This window comes from Podarcis gaigeae (genome assembly GCF_964106915.1).
Source record: "Podarcis gaigeae genome assembly, chromosome: 1".
Taxonomy (NCBI): Eukaryota; Metazoa; Chordata; class Lepidosauria; order Squamata; family Lacertidae; genus Podarcis; species Podarcis gaigeae.
Genome location: NC_139678.1, coordinates 119,429,201 through 119,444,574, shown reverse-complemented (window position 1 = coordinate 119,444,574; position 15,374 = coordinate 119,429,201). Strand labels below are relative to the sequence as shown.

Genomic DNA, 15,374 nt, shown 5'->3' with positions numbered 1-15,374 from the left:
TGTAAATTTTTCTCAACACAGAATGACACAGAATATGAGGACATAATCATTTGAAAAATGCAATTCTTTCTTTTTGCTTGAGCAGAGCACCTTTGACAGATGATGACTGGGATCCTAAGTAGTATTTTAAATGTGCCCAAGGACTTGAGCATGCCCAGAGGGATTTTGTGATTGCTACTTGGAATAGCTGTTCGCCATCTTATCTTCATCTGTCAGACAAGGAGGTTTGTTCAATTTCGCCTTCATTTCAGGCGGCGCAAGTTTATTTCACCCAATTTCAGGTGCTCCCCTCTGTGTAACATAGCCCAGTGTTCAGTAGGATGACCCCACAATCTGAAAAAAGGCTTTTTGGTCACTACTGGGGTGGGGGGAGAGAAAAGAGAAATACAGTTGTTGAACGCAATCTGTTCCAGAAGACTGTTCGACTTCCAAAACGTTCAACAATCGAGGTGCAGTTGCCGGTTGGCAAATTCCTTTTTTTAAAATGGAGAAACACACCTCAGAAGCCGTTCAACTTCCGAGGCGCATTTGAAAATGGAAGCATTCACTTCTGGGTTGTCGGTGGTCGGCTTACGAAGAATTTGACAGCCAAGGTTCCACTGTACCTGTTGCACAAGCTGTCTTCCACTCGTGCTACTTTGGAGACAACCCAAGGCCACTGAGGTAATTCTTGGGCCCTTTTCACAGAGCCTAGGGATTGCCGATCAGAAGGTCGGCGGTTCAAATCCCTGTGACGGGGTGAGCTCCCGTTGCTCAGTCCCAGCTCCTGCCAACCTAGCAATTCAAAAGCACGTCAAAGTGCAAGTAGATAAATAGGTACCACTCTGGTGGGAAGGTAAACAGCATTTCCATGCACTGCTCTAGTTCTCCAGAAGTGGCTTAGTCATGCTGGCCACTTGACCCAGAAGCTGTCTGTGGACAAACGCCAGCTCCCTCAGCCCATAGAGAGAGATGGGCGCCGCAACCCCAGAGTCGTTTGCAACTGGACCTAATGGTCAGGGGTACCTTTACCTTTACTTTTTACATCCTCTAGACAGCAATAGTTTTAAGCGAGGTTTCTGCCAAGTCATATACACACACATATTTATCTCCATATCCTCATGTCCTTTATTCATACTTATTTGTGGCTCTACTAATTTGCTAGTTTCCTGCTCCCAGTCTCTCCACACTGGTATTGATTTTATACCACACCAACCCCCAGAAAACAAAATGGAGCAGCCCTCGGGTTCATGACAATACTAAGCAAACTGAAACAACCCTTTGGATCATGACAGCAAAAGCTTCTTTTTGTGTTGTTATACATTCTGGCTCTGGCAAGCCACTAGAACTTTCAAAGGAATACTGGGAGCACCTTTACTTTACCTACAATTTTGTTGCTGACTCAGGCATACTCACTTCACCATTAGGAACTGAGGAAATGAGGTTATATCATGCAATACTGTGCTATGGAGACATCAGCAGTCTCATTTCCCTCGAAATTACAGACCACTGTTTGTCATTGCACCAAGAAATCACTTCAAATACCATTAACAGGAAGACTCTGGTAACAAAACCAGCTTTCTAAGAAAATAAGTTCTTCAGAAGAAAAAAGAAAAAAGCAATCTTTTGCTATAGCAATGAAATAAGGCCCACGAGGATGAAGAAAGGAGGGGGGGGGGGAATCAACCGAGTTCTTCATGCATTTTGCAAAGAGACTTCACAAGAGTCTATTTGCCCTTTTTATGTGAGAATGCTTTATGTGACAAAGAATCAATAACTTCTGCAGAAATACCAGGAGGTAGAACTCTTCGCTGCTACCAAGTGCCTGCATTAAAAACAACAACTTACTAACAGCATTATATTTACAGTACTTTTCCGTCTATAAGACGGGACATGGGTGGCGCTGTGGGTTAAACCACAGAGCCTAGGACTTGCTGATCAGAAGGCCAGCAGTTTGAATCCCTGCAACGGGGTGAGCGATGCGTCTGGGTGAGTGGTTTTCAGCGTTCCTCCTTAAACAACTCTGAGCAATCCTTTCCCCAAAAAGCGCAGCAACTTTTTGCCATCTCCCTCCATTTTCTGAAATTTCAGTCCCCCAAAATAGGGGGCTTATACATAAAGTAAAGGTAAAGGGACCCCTGACCATTAGGTCCAGTCGTGACCGACTCTGGGGTTGCAGCGCTCATCTCGCTTTATTGGCCGAGGGAGCCGGTGTACAGCTTCCGGGTCATGTGGCCAGCATGACTAAGCCGCTTCTGGCAAACCAGAGCCGCACATGGAAACGCCGTTTACTTTCCCGCCAGAGCGGTACCTATTTATCTACTTGCACTTTGACGTGCTTTCGAACTGCTAGGTTGGCAGGAGCAGGGTCTGAGAAATGGGAGCTCACCCCATTGCAGGGATTCGAACCGCCAACCTTCTGATCAGCAAGTCCTAGGCTCTGTGGTTTAACCCACAGCGCCTTATTATTAATTATTTGACTTGAGTTAGTTTGGAACTAGACTCTAAAATAATAACCTTAAGCAATGATGACTCCTACAGTTTTATCTACATTCCCTGTTCTTAGCTCTAAAAGTGGTTCTGCATATGTTATCCCTCTCCCCAGCTGCTTTAGCAAAGTACCTATGACCTTATATCATAAGACCAGAGGTAAATTTAGGGAAGTGTGGTTTAGGGAGGATTGCCCACACTGGGCACTGGGCACTGAGCTGAGAGGGTACCAAAGGGGGCAGCCCCACAGAACAGAAGGCAAGAGGTGGGGTGGGCATCACACAGGGTACCGCTGAAATTCTAATACCCAAAATCTGCCATTGATAAGTCATGGGAAGTACAATTAATTAGAAATAAGAAATTATATTAACTGGAAATGATATAGGGATATTCTAGAGACCCAACCCCTACTAAGTTTACACCCCATCATGAATTCTTCTTTGTTAGCCTATTAACAGCCATATACAACTTCTGAAGGGTCAAATCAAAAGCATGAACCGGTAATATTCTTTATTTCTCCAATAATTATTGAGCCTTTATTCTTCAGAACAAGCACCTGCTGGCCAGACTGAGGCTAATAAATCAAATGAGCACAGAAATGGCCACACAGCAGCAGTCAATCAGTTTTTCTTATATTTTGTAAATTGCCTTGGTATGTATGTGGAAAGAGCTTAATAAGCAATGGAAAATGGACAAAAAAAACCTACAGCAAGATGATCTACAAAACCTGTAACAAAATTAGCTGCAAAGCTTGACTTAAAACTTCTACAAAGGGAGGTTTAAAGAAAACTGTGTTGAAACCATCCTCCTAAAGGAATAAAACTCAGGAAGGTCCCTTAAATTTTAGTGATCTCACAAGGCCTCAGCAGCTATGTCAGGAGCTGTAAATTCAAGGCTATTGTCCTAATTTGACATCTTCTGTTTATGGAGCAATGAATCTCATCGAGGTCAATCTTTGCTCACTACATTACTAACAGTCAATAGTGCATGTGAATTGTGGAGTGTTGGCACAGTGTTTGTGTCCTTTTCTTCAACTGAAATGTGTGCTTTTTTTACAAGACAAACATGAAAGGCATCAGTCACCTTGTCGTAAACGGGCAGCCAAACCCCAGAGGTTGCATCTCTATCAGCGGCAATGATGCACAAAATGATGGCTGCAAACTAGGCATTGATCTCTATCAGTCCAGGCAACAAAACCTCTCCCTAATACAACTCCATGGACACAAGTGAACTGCCTCCTCACACCGTCTATGGATGTAGCTTGAAACTATCCCAGCTTGCAAAATCTAAAGCCTTTATCTGATCGTATAGCTAGGAAAACAATATAACGGTTGTAACGGGAATCATTTGTGATTTCATTTTAGGTGATCTCTCTCAGCCACTTCCAGGCTTGGTGAGTCCCTTGCTCACAAAACAATTACCCAGTTGACCTCTACCCACAATCAATCATCTGCCGAACCCAAAAGTGCCCACCCTGTTTTATCCCCAATATTTGTACTCAGCTCCAAATAAAAGTTGCAAAATCCAATGCTTTCCATTCAAACATTCTAAATTACTTAAGAGAACTAAGAAGGGATGGAGGAAATAAGAGGGTTTGGGGCTCCTTCCACATTTGGACTCCTTAGCTTTGCCAAGACATCATTCTTCAATTCTCAGCTACAAGCAAAATTACAGTGTCGGTTTGGGAGCAGGAATTGGGATGTGTTTGAGGCAGAGAATTTGATTCAGATTGCATTTAAATGCAAATCTACTCAACTCACACTTCCTGAGACAATATGTGAACCAAACTGCAGTTGTCTTTCGAAATTTGCACTTATCTCAATTTTGCAATGCCGCTCTACAACCAAATAACGTGTACAAAACTGCAAATACTTAGTAATGTCTGCATAAAAATATATATTTTAGTGAAAACAGCATATAAACATGCATTATGTTAGGGGGAATTGGTTGCAAATTTGTGTATATCACATACTATATATGTTTATTGTGAGACATTCATTCTAAAAAGCAGGCAAATGTTCATGAGGACTTCATAAGAAAAGGAATTTTCCAGCTGATACGCCTGCATTTAATATATTGTGCTTAATCTCAAGACCAGCAATGTCGGTCTACGCAAGTTGAAAGGGGAAAATGGAAATGTAGGGAAAGGAGGAAAGGTCTCCACCTCTTACAAATATCTTTTATAATGAAATGTAATCGATGGAGGCTTTTTATTTTGTTTGCTCAACTCATTAGAGTTTCAGAAGCTAGAGAGGACTTGCAAAAGATCTGTAGGACTCTGAACAAGAGAAGCAGATTCCTTCTCCCCTTCTCCCAAGCCTTCTCTGACTTTAATGGAGTCACGCAACTCATGTGTGTTGCTTTCCAAGGCTGAGAAGGGGAAATCCAGTACACAACCTTTATCTGTCTTCTAAGTCCAATGGCTCCACCCAAGTTAATTACAACTTGGGAGAAGCAGAGAAGAAGTTGCATGAGTTTCCCAGAGCTTTGCAAAACAAATTTCCAGTACTTGTATTCCAACATTACAAGGAAGCTATGGTGCTACAGTGATTGTCCTTTTCTTTGGTTTGAAAAATATACAGTACTTAATTCATTCCGGAGGTCCGTATTTAACCTGAAACTGTTCTTAACCTGAAGCACCACTTTAGCTAATGGGACCTCCCACTGCTGCCTTGCCGCCGGAGCACAATTTCTGTTCTCATCCTGAAGCAAAGTTCTTAACCTGAAGCACTATTTCAGGGTTAGCGGAGTCTATAACCTGAAGCATGTGTAACCTGAAACATATGTAACCTGAGGTACCACTGTAATGAGTTGTTGGATGGTACAGAAGAAACATGGGGGACATTGAAAATAAAGGGTTGATGAGAAATCAACTAGATGCCAGCTCAGGAAAAATGTGTTTTTAGCCTTTTGAACTCAGATTTTTTTTTTTCCAATGAAGAGCAGGGGTTGGGGAATTAAAGGCCTAATTATGGATATTATATTAATGGCCATAAATTCAGTTCAGTTCAACATTTTAAGCAGACTTTTCCGTCACAGGAAAAACAACAACCACAACCTTCAATATACATATATAGAAGTTTCTTCTCACAAGTTTCAACCTCTTTGCTTTATGATAAAGAGCCTTGCTAGTCCAATTTGTAACATTTCCCACACAGATTTTAGTTAGCAATATTGTAGCCTGTGTCTGGCCTCCCACTCACCATGGTAAAGTGAAAAAGACTGTTGAACCCGAAAACAGAGATTGATGGTCAAACTTTCAGGAAAAGTGGGGACAAACCAATAGGTGGTGTAGAAAACTTTTACCTGTAGATGGATTACAATCTGTTTAGAGGTCTATGGACATACAATGGATCAGCATGGGCAAAGAAGAGAGCAATTTTTAAAAACAAAACAAAACACCGAGTTGCAGAGGGGACTGATATCTTCACAGGAACTGGAACACTTTATCTAGCATAGTAATTCACTCCCATACAGTTATGTAAGCCTTCAAGAAATAACAGCCACTGTGAGCTGTCGCCTAGCAACAGGAGAAGGTAGGCCTAGCGAAAAGAATGGCTAAGAAAGCCAAGAGTTTTTCTGTTCAGACAACTGAGGCACTGCTGGTTCAGAAGCTGCCATTTATTTCCATTCTGTGTGGACTTCAGAAAGGCTGTCAGCACTCTGGCATGTGTCCCTTTTGCTCAACACCTCACTAAATGCCCAATTGTGGAGAACTGACCCCCCAGAGCCTTTAAGGTAGAAAGACTGTCGTTCTGTTTGGATGTTATTGATGCTCCTCTGGACAATGTAATGAGGGTGACAGATTCTCTTTGCTTGCCAATTTTTATTGATTTTCAGGGTGACAGATTCTCACTACTTTGCAAGCAATCTCACGCAGACACACAAACAGGTACACAAACCTTCCACAGCGAACTCTCAATGCATGGAGCAATCCGTGTGCCGAAAGAAGCTCATATAGGCATATTCATGTTACAGACATGCAAAGGAACGAAACGTGAAAGTCTTCTGCCATCATGCCAACCCCACTGTCATATGCACATTAGGTAAAGGTATAGGTAAAGGGATGCAGGTGGCGCTGTGATCTAAACGACTGAGCCTCTTGGCCTTGCTGATCAGAAGGTTGGCAGTTCAAATCCCTGTGGCGGGGTGAACTCTCATTGCTCTGTTCCAGCTCCTGCCAACCTAGTGCTTTGAAAGCATGCCAGGGCAAGTTGATAAATGGGTACTGCTATGGTGGGAAGGTAAATGTCATTTCTGTGCACTCTGGTTTCCGTTATGGTGTCCTGTTGTGACGAAGCAGTTTAGTCATTCTGGCCATGTGATCTGGAAAGCTATCTGTGGACAAACGCCGGCTGCTTCGCCCTGAAAAGTGAGATGAGCGCCACAACTCCATAGTCAACTTTGACTGGACTTAACTGTTCAGGGGTCCTTTACCATTACCTTTACCTATGCACGTTAACTGAATGAATGGAAGAGCCCCCCAAAACTGATGCATATTCTAGGTTCATCTGATCTGCAGTAGAGCTACCAGGACACAAAACAGTAGCCCAAGTGTAGCCCGAGAATGAGAGTGTTATCGTCGCAAGCTGACCAAACAAAAATAGTTGTCACCAAGGGACACACAGACCCCATACTCTGGCCCCCTGTTATTATCTCTGAAGTGCAGCATGAGATCAGGGGGAAATCTCCTGCTCTGGATAAAGCTTGGAGACATGGAGAAGGATTCTGCTCCAACTTCAGAGCTGAAGGCAGGAGAAGGAGCATTGGCTTGCAAAACATCAGCTTCTGATCAGGTGCACAGAGCACCCGTCAAGCATAGAGGCAAGCCCATATGCTTCTGTTCTCCTCCTCCAGTTCAAAGCTGGAGAGGAAAGTGCTTCAGCCTGCTCTGCCTGAAAGATGTTTTGATGAATTTACATCCCGTGATACAAAATGTGGAAGACACTGCAATTGTGCCCAGCAGGCAGAAAGCCAAAAGGATTTTCAGGCTTTGGGTGAGCTTTGAAGTCTGAGGAGGGGGCAGTGTTCATCCCACCTCCTCTATAGCTTTCTGGTTCAGAAGACATCTCAGGCTCACTTCATTCACCAGTGTCTGGCCTCCCACTCACCATGGCAAAGTGAAAAAGACTGTTGAACCCTAATTCCTGCAAGATGGACCCCTTTACCACAGAAGTGCATCGTTCTAAAACTGCAGTTTGGGCTTGTGAATGGGGAAACAGCTGCCTTTTGACCACCAATAGAACCCAAAATCTGGCCCTTCCTACTGTCCTACTGCCAGTGGTCAGGCCAAAGGTTTACACTTATGAATCATATTTGTGATTCATTCCAAAATTAAAAGTTAACAAGAATAAAAAATTAGTGTTATTGATATAAAAAAAGTTATGGGGAAAAATGAGTCACCCATGAAATTTAATACATAATATTCTCCTGTCATTCTTTTAATTAAGACCATGATTTAGGATGGGCTACATAAATAGTATTCGCTTTTATACTAAGTAGAAAGCTGACCAAAATCTGAACTCTGGAGATATATGCTTCTACCATCAAGGCAAATGGAAACATCTGAGATACCATTTATTCATCATAGTAACATTTTTTCAAGAGGCTTTTTTAAACTTTCCACCTCATTTCTATTGGTGCTGATTCAATGTCTCTAGAACAGTCCAAAAAAAGAGAAACTGATTAAAGGGCAAATTACATCTGCATGATCATCATTCAATGGCAGTATAAAATGACGACATGCAATTGGGGAACAGCCAAGAAAGATCCAAAAGCATGGATCAAAACTTTCCTGTCATCCATACTGTTCCAAATACAATATTTTTTTTTCTAAAGAAGAAAGTTCACACATCCAGTTATAGGTAATTAAAAGAATGATATATCGTGTGTACCAGTCCTAAGATGGATCAGTTTCATTTACAGTTTTGTCTGACAAGGTCACAGCAGTCGTTTTAAAAGTTCACACTGTGTGATGACTTCTAGCATTGCAGCACTTGTACTGCTCACATTAACAAATGGCTAAACATTAAACTCTTACCGTGATGGGTCCAAATTTTCACCAAGGATCAGAACAGCAGCTTGTTTTCATGGGAAACAAATCACTTGTTTGTCAACATGTTTGTCCTCATGGCGCTGTATTCTAACGTCTTCTATGTTGAATGTGCTGAAAGAATGAAATAAGAAACATCAGCTGAAAAGCTAGTGTGCCACCAAAGAAAACAAAGGCCCCCCCTCTTTTCCTCTTGAGACTGAAGATGCTAGGCATTATTAATTGCCTTCAGAATGCTTGCACACACTGAAAGGCCGGAAGATAACTCACAGCACAAAAGGGGCTGGATTGCCCCACCCACTGAAGCTTTTTTCTAATATTTCAGGGAACATTAACTCTAAAAAAATATTCTCCTGCTCCATCTATAGATGATCCACTCAGATTAGTTTTGTTAGGAAGCAGACATGCAGAACACAAAGAACCATGCCCTTGGTCTCTTGCTTTTTGGAAAAATATGGGCAAAGAAAATAGTAACCAAAGCCCATGGAAATATAAGTGACATGTTTTGGGTGGCAAGCATCTCTCTTGCCTATATACCCTTAGCCTTAAAAGCAGATGGTTGAACATTTTTATGCTTAAAATAAAGCTAGCCGGAACATTTCAATGAAACATTATTATCCCTCTGAAAAATGGTAAGAGTGATAAGAGTTGCATTTGTGAGGGTAGGGACATATCATAAAAACCCAAGTACATTCAGAAGTACTATTGTGATGACGTGGAAATTAAAAATACCACCCTGGTCTATTGCAAGAAATTGGTCTGAATTGCAGAGGATTATGTTTCAATTATGTGAGGGTACTGTGACAGGAGCTTTGAGCAGAAAGATAAGGAGCAGGACTTTACTACGAATGACGTTCTCTTGAGTTAGGGTTGAGATCAAAGTTAGTGACTAATAAATGCAAATAATAACTCAATATTCAGCTTAGATCAAAATATGAGCCAAAGAAAATTTTCTACCTTCTATTTCACATGTCTCTGCCAAGTCCCTGGCAGAGACATGTGAAATAGAATTAGAATCTGTATTCTAATTGGCCAACCCCTTCCAACCCCCTGAACAGACCCATAACATCGGAGCACAGAGAAAGAGGGTGTTTTACTACTATTCCTTCCTCACTTGATAGGTAAAAAGGTAAAGGTAAAGGACCCCTGGACGGTTAAGTCCAGTCAAAGGTGACTATGGAGTTGCGGCGCTCATCTCGCTTTCAGGCTGAGGGAGCCAGCGTTTGTCCACAGACAGCTTTCCAGGTCATGTGGCCAGCATGACTAAACCACTTCTGGCACAACGGAAGACCATGACGGAAGCCAGAACGCATGGAAACACCGTTTACCTTCCCTCTGCAGCGGTATCTATTTATCTACTTACACTGGTGTGCTTTCAAACTGCTAGGTTGGCAGGAGATGGGACAGAGCAACAGGAGCTCACTCCATCGTGCTGATTCGAACCGCCGACCTTCTGATTGGCAAGCCCAAGAGCCTCTGTGGTATAGACCACAGCGCCAACCGCTCCCCTGCTTGATAGAATACATAAACAGCATGCCAGGATGCCACACCTGGTGGACCACGCCAAAGACAGCAGTTTTGAAATTACTTCTCCCATGATCGCCAGGTTTTGCAGCCCATCAGGGTGCAGTGCCACCCACTATGGATCAGGGACACTGAGAAGGAGGGAGGAAAGGGCAACCCATATTCCTTTCTTCTCTCTGCACATCTGCTTGCCAGCATTTGTCAGGTAAGTGACTGCAAAAGACTAATTGTGGGAGTTGATAGGGAAGGGTTTACAAGCGGGAGCATTTTCCCTTCAATTGGCTCACAAAACATATCCAGGTTCTTCCAGTTTGTGGGGGTGAAGGGTGTGAGAGAAACCTGATGAATTTTGACGACAATTTTTGAAAGTTTGCCCATTTCTAGACTTTTACACATAGCACTTGTATCCTCTTTAAACTTTCTGACAGGTTTTTATTGGAAAGAGAATTCTACATTTCTTTCTCAAATGGGTAACAGCAACACAGAGAATACCAATATAGAAAATGTCTATGAGTCCAGAACACTAATTCCTTTTACTTGTTTTACTGATGACATTGAAGAGTTCTATCCCTTGGGGAGCAGGAATTTTGCACTAGGGTAAACTAAATTCTGCAGTGAGGAAGCCTAATGAATACACAGCCTAAATAAATTGTGCAAATTCTTATTTTATATGATTTGTCTACAATTCTTACTATATTGCTTAATACAGTCTGCTTCTTCTAGCCAGGATAAAAGTTATACAGGGTACTTAAGGATGCCAAGGTAACAAGCCAAGTTACATTTCCAAAGTGGAAATTGCTATCTTGAAATTACTCTGAACTGTTCATTCAAATTTATTTTCCATTAGGAAAAATAATAATCAGCAGGTGAATCAAAATAATCTGCACATGAAAAAAACACTGGAATGAACACACAAGTTGAGATATCACAACATAACTTTGTTCAAATACAGTGGTGCCCCGCAAGACGGAAAACTCGCTAGACGAAAGAGTTTTCCGTTTTGGAGGTGCTTCGCAAAACGAATTTCCTATGGACGAAAATGTCTTGCGAGTTCCTGCGCGGTTTTTCCCCTCCCCCCCCTTTCTATGTTGCTAAGTCGCTTATCCGCTTATCCGATAAGCCAATAAGCCGCTAAAAGCCGCTAAAAGCCACTAATAGCGCTAATCCGCTAATCCGTCAATGGGCTTGCTTCGCAAGACAAAAAAACTGCTAGACGAAGAGACTCGCAGAACGGATTCTTTTCATCTTGCGAGGCACCACTGTATACATTCCCATCTGAAACTACTGCAACCACACATTACGATGTGTGCATCTGGACTCACATGTACACTGCCAGCACACATGTTGTATGTTCATATACACACATCCAGAATTTCATATACGTACCAGGCTTGTGTTAAAGGGCAATAGTTTCCAGAACATAAACAGGGGCGGGGGGGTCCATTCTTGGTTTTTAATGGGCTGGTGCTGTCATAGACAGCATTGCCTCTAAAATATGTCATAGCATATCTTCTTGCACCCCCCCCCAAACCATGAACCATTGTAACTTCACAGAAGGGGGCTTTCTTCTCTAGTCTTATCACCCACATTGCAGCCCCCAAACCCCTAAAAAGCTCCTTTCGGAAGTTGGTGGACCCTGCTGAAAATCATGTCTTAGCGGGATGTCTGCTAAAACTCATTTCCTTGTCCAGTACGTGCATACAGATTCTAATTAGTTTATTTAAAGGCAAGTGAAACTTATCAAGACAATTGGTATTCTCCCTTGAGGACTCATGTTGAATCCAAGCAATGCTGTTACTTGGCCTTTGAGCACCATGGTTTCCATGACATTTCATAATTGCCAGCAGTAACAATAGGTTCATTAACTATTTCCCTTAACACCCACAATGTACTACCTATGCTATAATGGTTCCAAACATTCTTGTACCTGTTTTTTTTTAATTAATAAGAACTTCAAAGTAAATATTGTTCTTAAAATCCTATTTTATGAGAGAGAGAAAATAAGCACTTGAGAATTCCTATTCATTTCTTTTGCATATTTTTAATGGACTTATTTAGGAATATGAACAGCAATGGTATTTAAGCATTAAGAGTTGGAGTTTTCCCCCTTTTTGTTTTATAGGAGGGGCCAACTTCTGCACACCCTGAGTTCTAGAGCATCTGAACTGGAATTTGACATTGCAACTGAATTATAATCATGTGTCGAGTATCTCTGGTTCTGCACTGTTGATGGCTATCACTACGTCTTGTGCTAACGAATTCCATAGTATAACTATGCAATGTTTGAAGGCAATTCAAAACATTTTGCGAAGTATATCATAACCTTATTGTGTTTTATCTGCTGGTTATTTTGAATGTCTTTGTTACTGCTTCACATGTTGCCTTTTTGTACACTGCCTTCAAATCCTGGATAAAAGGCAGTACAGTCGTACCTTGGAAGTCAAACGTAATCTCTTCCGAAAGTCCATTCGACTTCCAAAATGTTTGGAAACCCAAGTGCGACTTCTGATTGGCTGCAGGTAGCTCCTACAACCAAGCCCCGGAAGTCCCCTCGGACATTCAGCTTCCAAAAATCATTCACAAACCAGAACAGTCACTTCCGGGTTTGCGATGTTCGGAAGCCAAAATATTTAAGAACTAAGCTGTTTGAAAACCAAGGTACGACTCTATATAAATGTTACAAACAAAACAGTTCAAGAGGTTCAAGATATCTACAGTGTATCTTGACGCATAATTCTTTTTTTAAAAAAGAATAAAAAATGGTGTTATGTGTTTATTGTGCCGAGCCAGAAGAAAGTCAGTTTCGTTAATCACACACATTTATCTCACTTATTTTCATTATGTCTTCATAACCCTACACCATGTATTTAATGATGTATATCATGCAGATACCATATATGCATGGCTTTTTGAAAGATGGAGATGGGGCTGCAATGTGTGGTTTCTCTTTTACACCATTTCATCATTATGACAGTCCTGCTCCTGATAAACGAACACAAGAGTGTTATACTTGCTGTTTAATCAGCTGGAAGGATTTGTAGCTATTATATCATACAACATAACGCAACGTTGGACTTCAAACCGTAAGTCTTGAGTTCAAATCCTCCCTCAATGGTGAAGTGCTCCAGGTGCATGTGTCAGGGCATGGGGAATAGGCAGCTGCATTCAAATCCACACCAGAAAAGTGTGCCTTCCCAACAAAGTTTCCTCAAATCCATGGCCTGAGTCTGAAACGTATTAAGCAGAATGCACTGCTCTGTTGACCAAGTGAAAGCAGAGCGCCAGTCTTCGCAGTATATCAGCTGCAGTAATTAAGCTTGGGAAAGGAGGGATAGCAAGTTTTCCAATCCCCATCATGCGTCTGATGACATCATTGGGAACATGATGAGCTGTTCGCTTGGAATGGGGCCAGACCTAAATGAGATGAATTCAGGCATGATTCAAATTGCCTAAATGATCTCATTTGAGTCCGGTCCTTTCCACATCAAACTGGGGAGATGCATATCACTAATCCAAACTGTTCATTTACGGCACTAGAATTCAAATACAAGTCACACGCAAACTTGATTTCCTATACAACGTTAGATGTTGTAGACAGAAGTGAAAAATGCAAGCAGACTGTTAGATATAGTTTCCCTGCCCCCCTCCTGAGACAAACAACAAGTAGGAAAGCAGGACAAGCAGAGTTTTGGGGTGGGGGTAAGCAGGGGCAGAGAATACTATAAGCACAGATCAGCCTGGAGAACTTAAGTCAAAAGTTCTATTGCCAGAGAAATGTGGACTTCTGATGAGAAGCTTAACTAGGTGAACTAAACAGTCCTGGCAACCAATTAAGTTGCAACCTTTCCACAAGAAACAGGTGCTGTTGAAGCACCAGCTGGAAGAAAAAAGGACCAGAAAAGTTTTTGAGCACTGTGTTTTGGAGCATTGCTCAGTGAGACAATAAAGTAAGGTCTAAACCAAGAGGCTTCTACTTTCACTGAAAGAGAAAGGCACTCCTGTATTAAGGAGTGCTACATTCCTATTTGTGGTTTGATATTGCATTATCAAAACAAGCATTGCGTCGCACCTTGGCTTCCTCTTAAAAGTTGTTATTTCACAGAACAAGGAAACTGAAGTAAGCTGTATATCACACAATGCTATCTGCGAATATAATAAATATTGCAGTCAGGTTGCAATGATGAGAATCAGTGGCTGATTTTCATCACTGCAGCCATCAACAACCAAGCCATTCAGCATTTAAGTGCACACCAACAGCATGAAACAAAGAAGCAGATGAATAGGTAAGTTCTTAAATAATACTGGAAATGGCCTGGAGAGGCTTGGTGGATGGATGGCAGCTAAACAGATTGAGGTTGAATCCTGACAAGACAGAAGTACTGTTTTGGGGGGACAGGAGGCAGGCAGTCGTGGAGGACTCCCTGGTCCTGAATGGGGTAACTGTGGCCCTGAAGGACCAGGTGCGCAGCCTGGGAGTCCATGGAGGTGCAGGTCAATTCTGTGTCCAGGGCAGCTGTCTACCAGCTCCATCTGGTACACAGGCTGAGACCCTACCTGCCCACGGACTGTCTCACCAGAGTGATGCATGCTCTAGTTATCTCCCACTTGGACTACTGCAATGCACTCTACCTGGGGCTACCTTTGAAGGTGACCCAGAAACTACAACTAATCCTGCCAACCTAGCTGTTCGAAAGCATGTCAAAGTGCAAGTAGATAAATAGGTACCGCCCTGGCGGGAAGGTAAATGGTGTTTCCGTGCACTGCTCTGGTTTTGCCAGAAGCGGCTTAGTCATGCTGGCCACATGACCCGGAAAAACTGTCTGCAGACAAATGTCAGCTCCCTCAGCCAGTAAAGCAAGATGAGCGTCACAACCCCGGAGTCATTCGCGACTGGACTTAACTGTCGGGGTCCTTTACCTTTATGCTCTACTAGGTCTTTCTTAATACCTTTACAACTGATGTGCTACCCAGTGTAGCAATGAGACACTACCGTAAGGATAGCAGTAGCAATGAATGCACTACCATCAATACTGCCAATGGATTGCTTTTAAAAAAAAAAGGAAAAGGAAATTGGGAAGTGGTTAAAGAAGCAGCACAGATACTCTAGCAGAACTATTAGTTCAAAATATGAATGTGTCCCTCAGACGAATGAGACCGATATACTGTGTAGCAGCTTACACTGCAAAAAGGTCTTCTAATCATCCTTTGCATGTAACGTTCTGACACGTCGCACATGTCCTTCATTAAAGCCAATAACAACAGATTACAGATAATGGTTACAAAATGTAAATGTATTTCAACCTTGGCTGAAGCAATCTGGCTGGTGATC

The 15,374-nt window shown here is 42.2% G+C and overlaps 1 protein-coding gene across 8 annotated transcripts in view; it reads right to left on the bottom strand.

Annotated features, from left to right (window-relative positions):
- Positions 1–15,374, bottom strand: part of GULP1 (GULP PTB domain containing engulfment adaptor 1) — a 165,560-nt gene that overhangs the window by 86,581 nt on the left and 63,605 nt on the right. For 6 of the 8 annotated variants that reach the window (XM_083712853.1, XM_083712851.1, XM_083712855.1 and 3 more), the window contains exon 2: positions 8,510–8,635. The gene's annotated coding sequence lies outside the window, so the exon portion shown is untranslated. Of the gene's footprint in view, positions 1–5,775; positions 5,975–8,509; positions 8,636–15,374 lie in introns of those variants that run through there. The other 2 variants (XM_083712852.1, XM_083712857.1) reach the window with 2 other exon arrangements.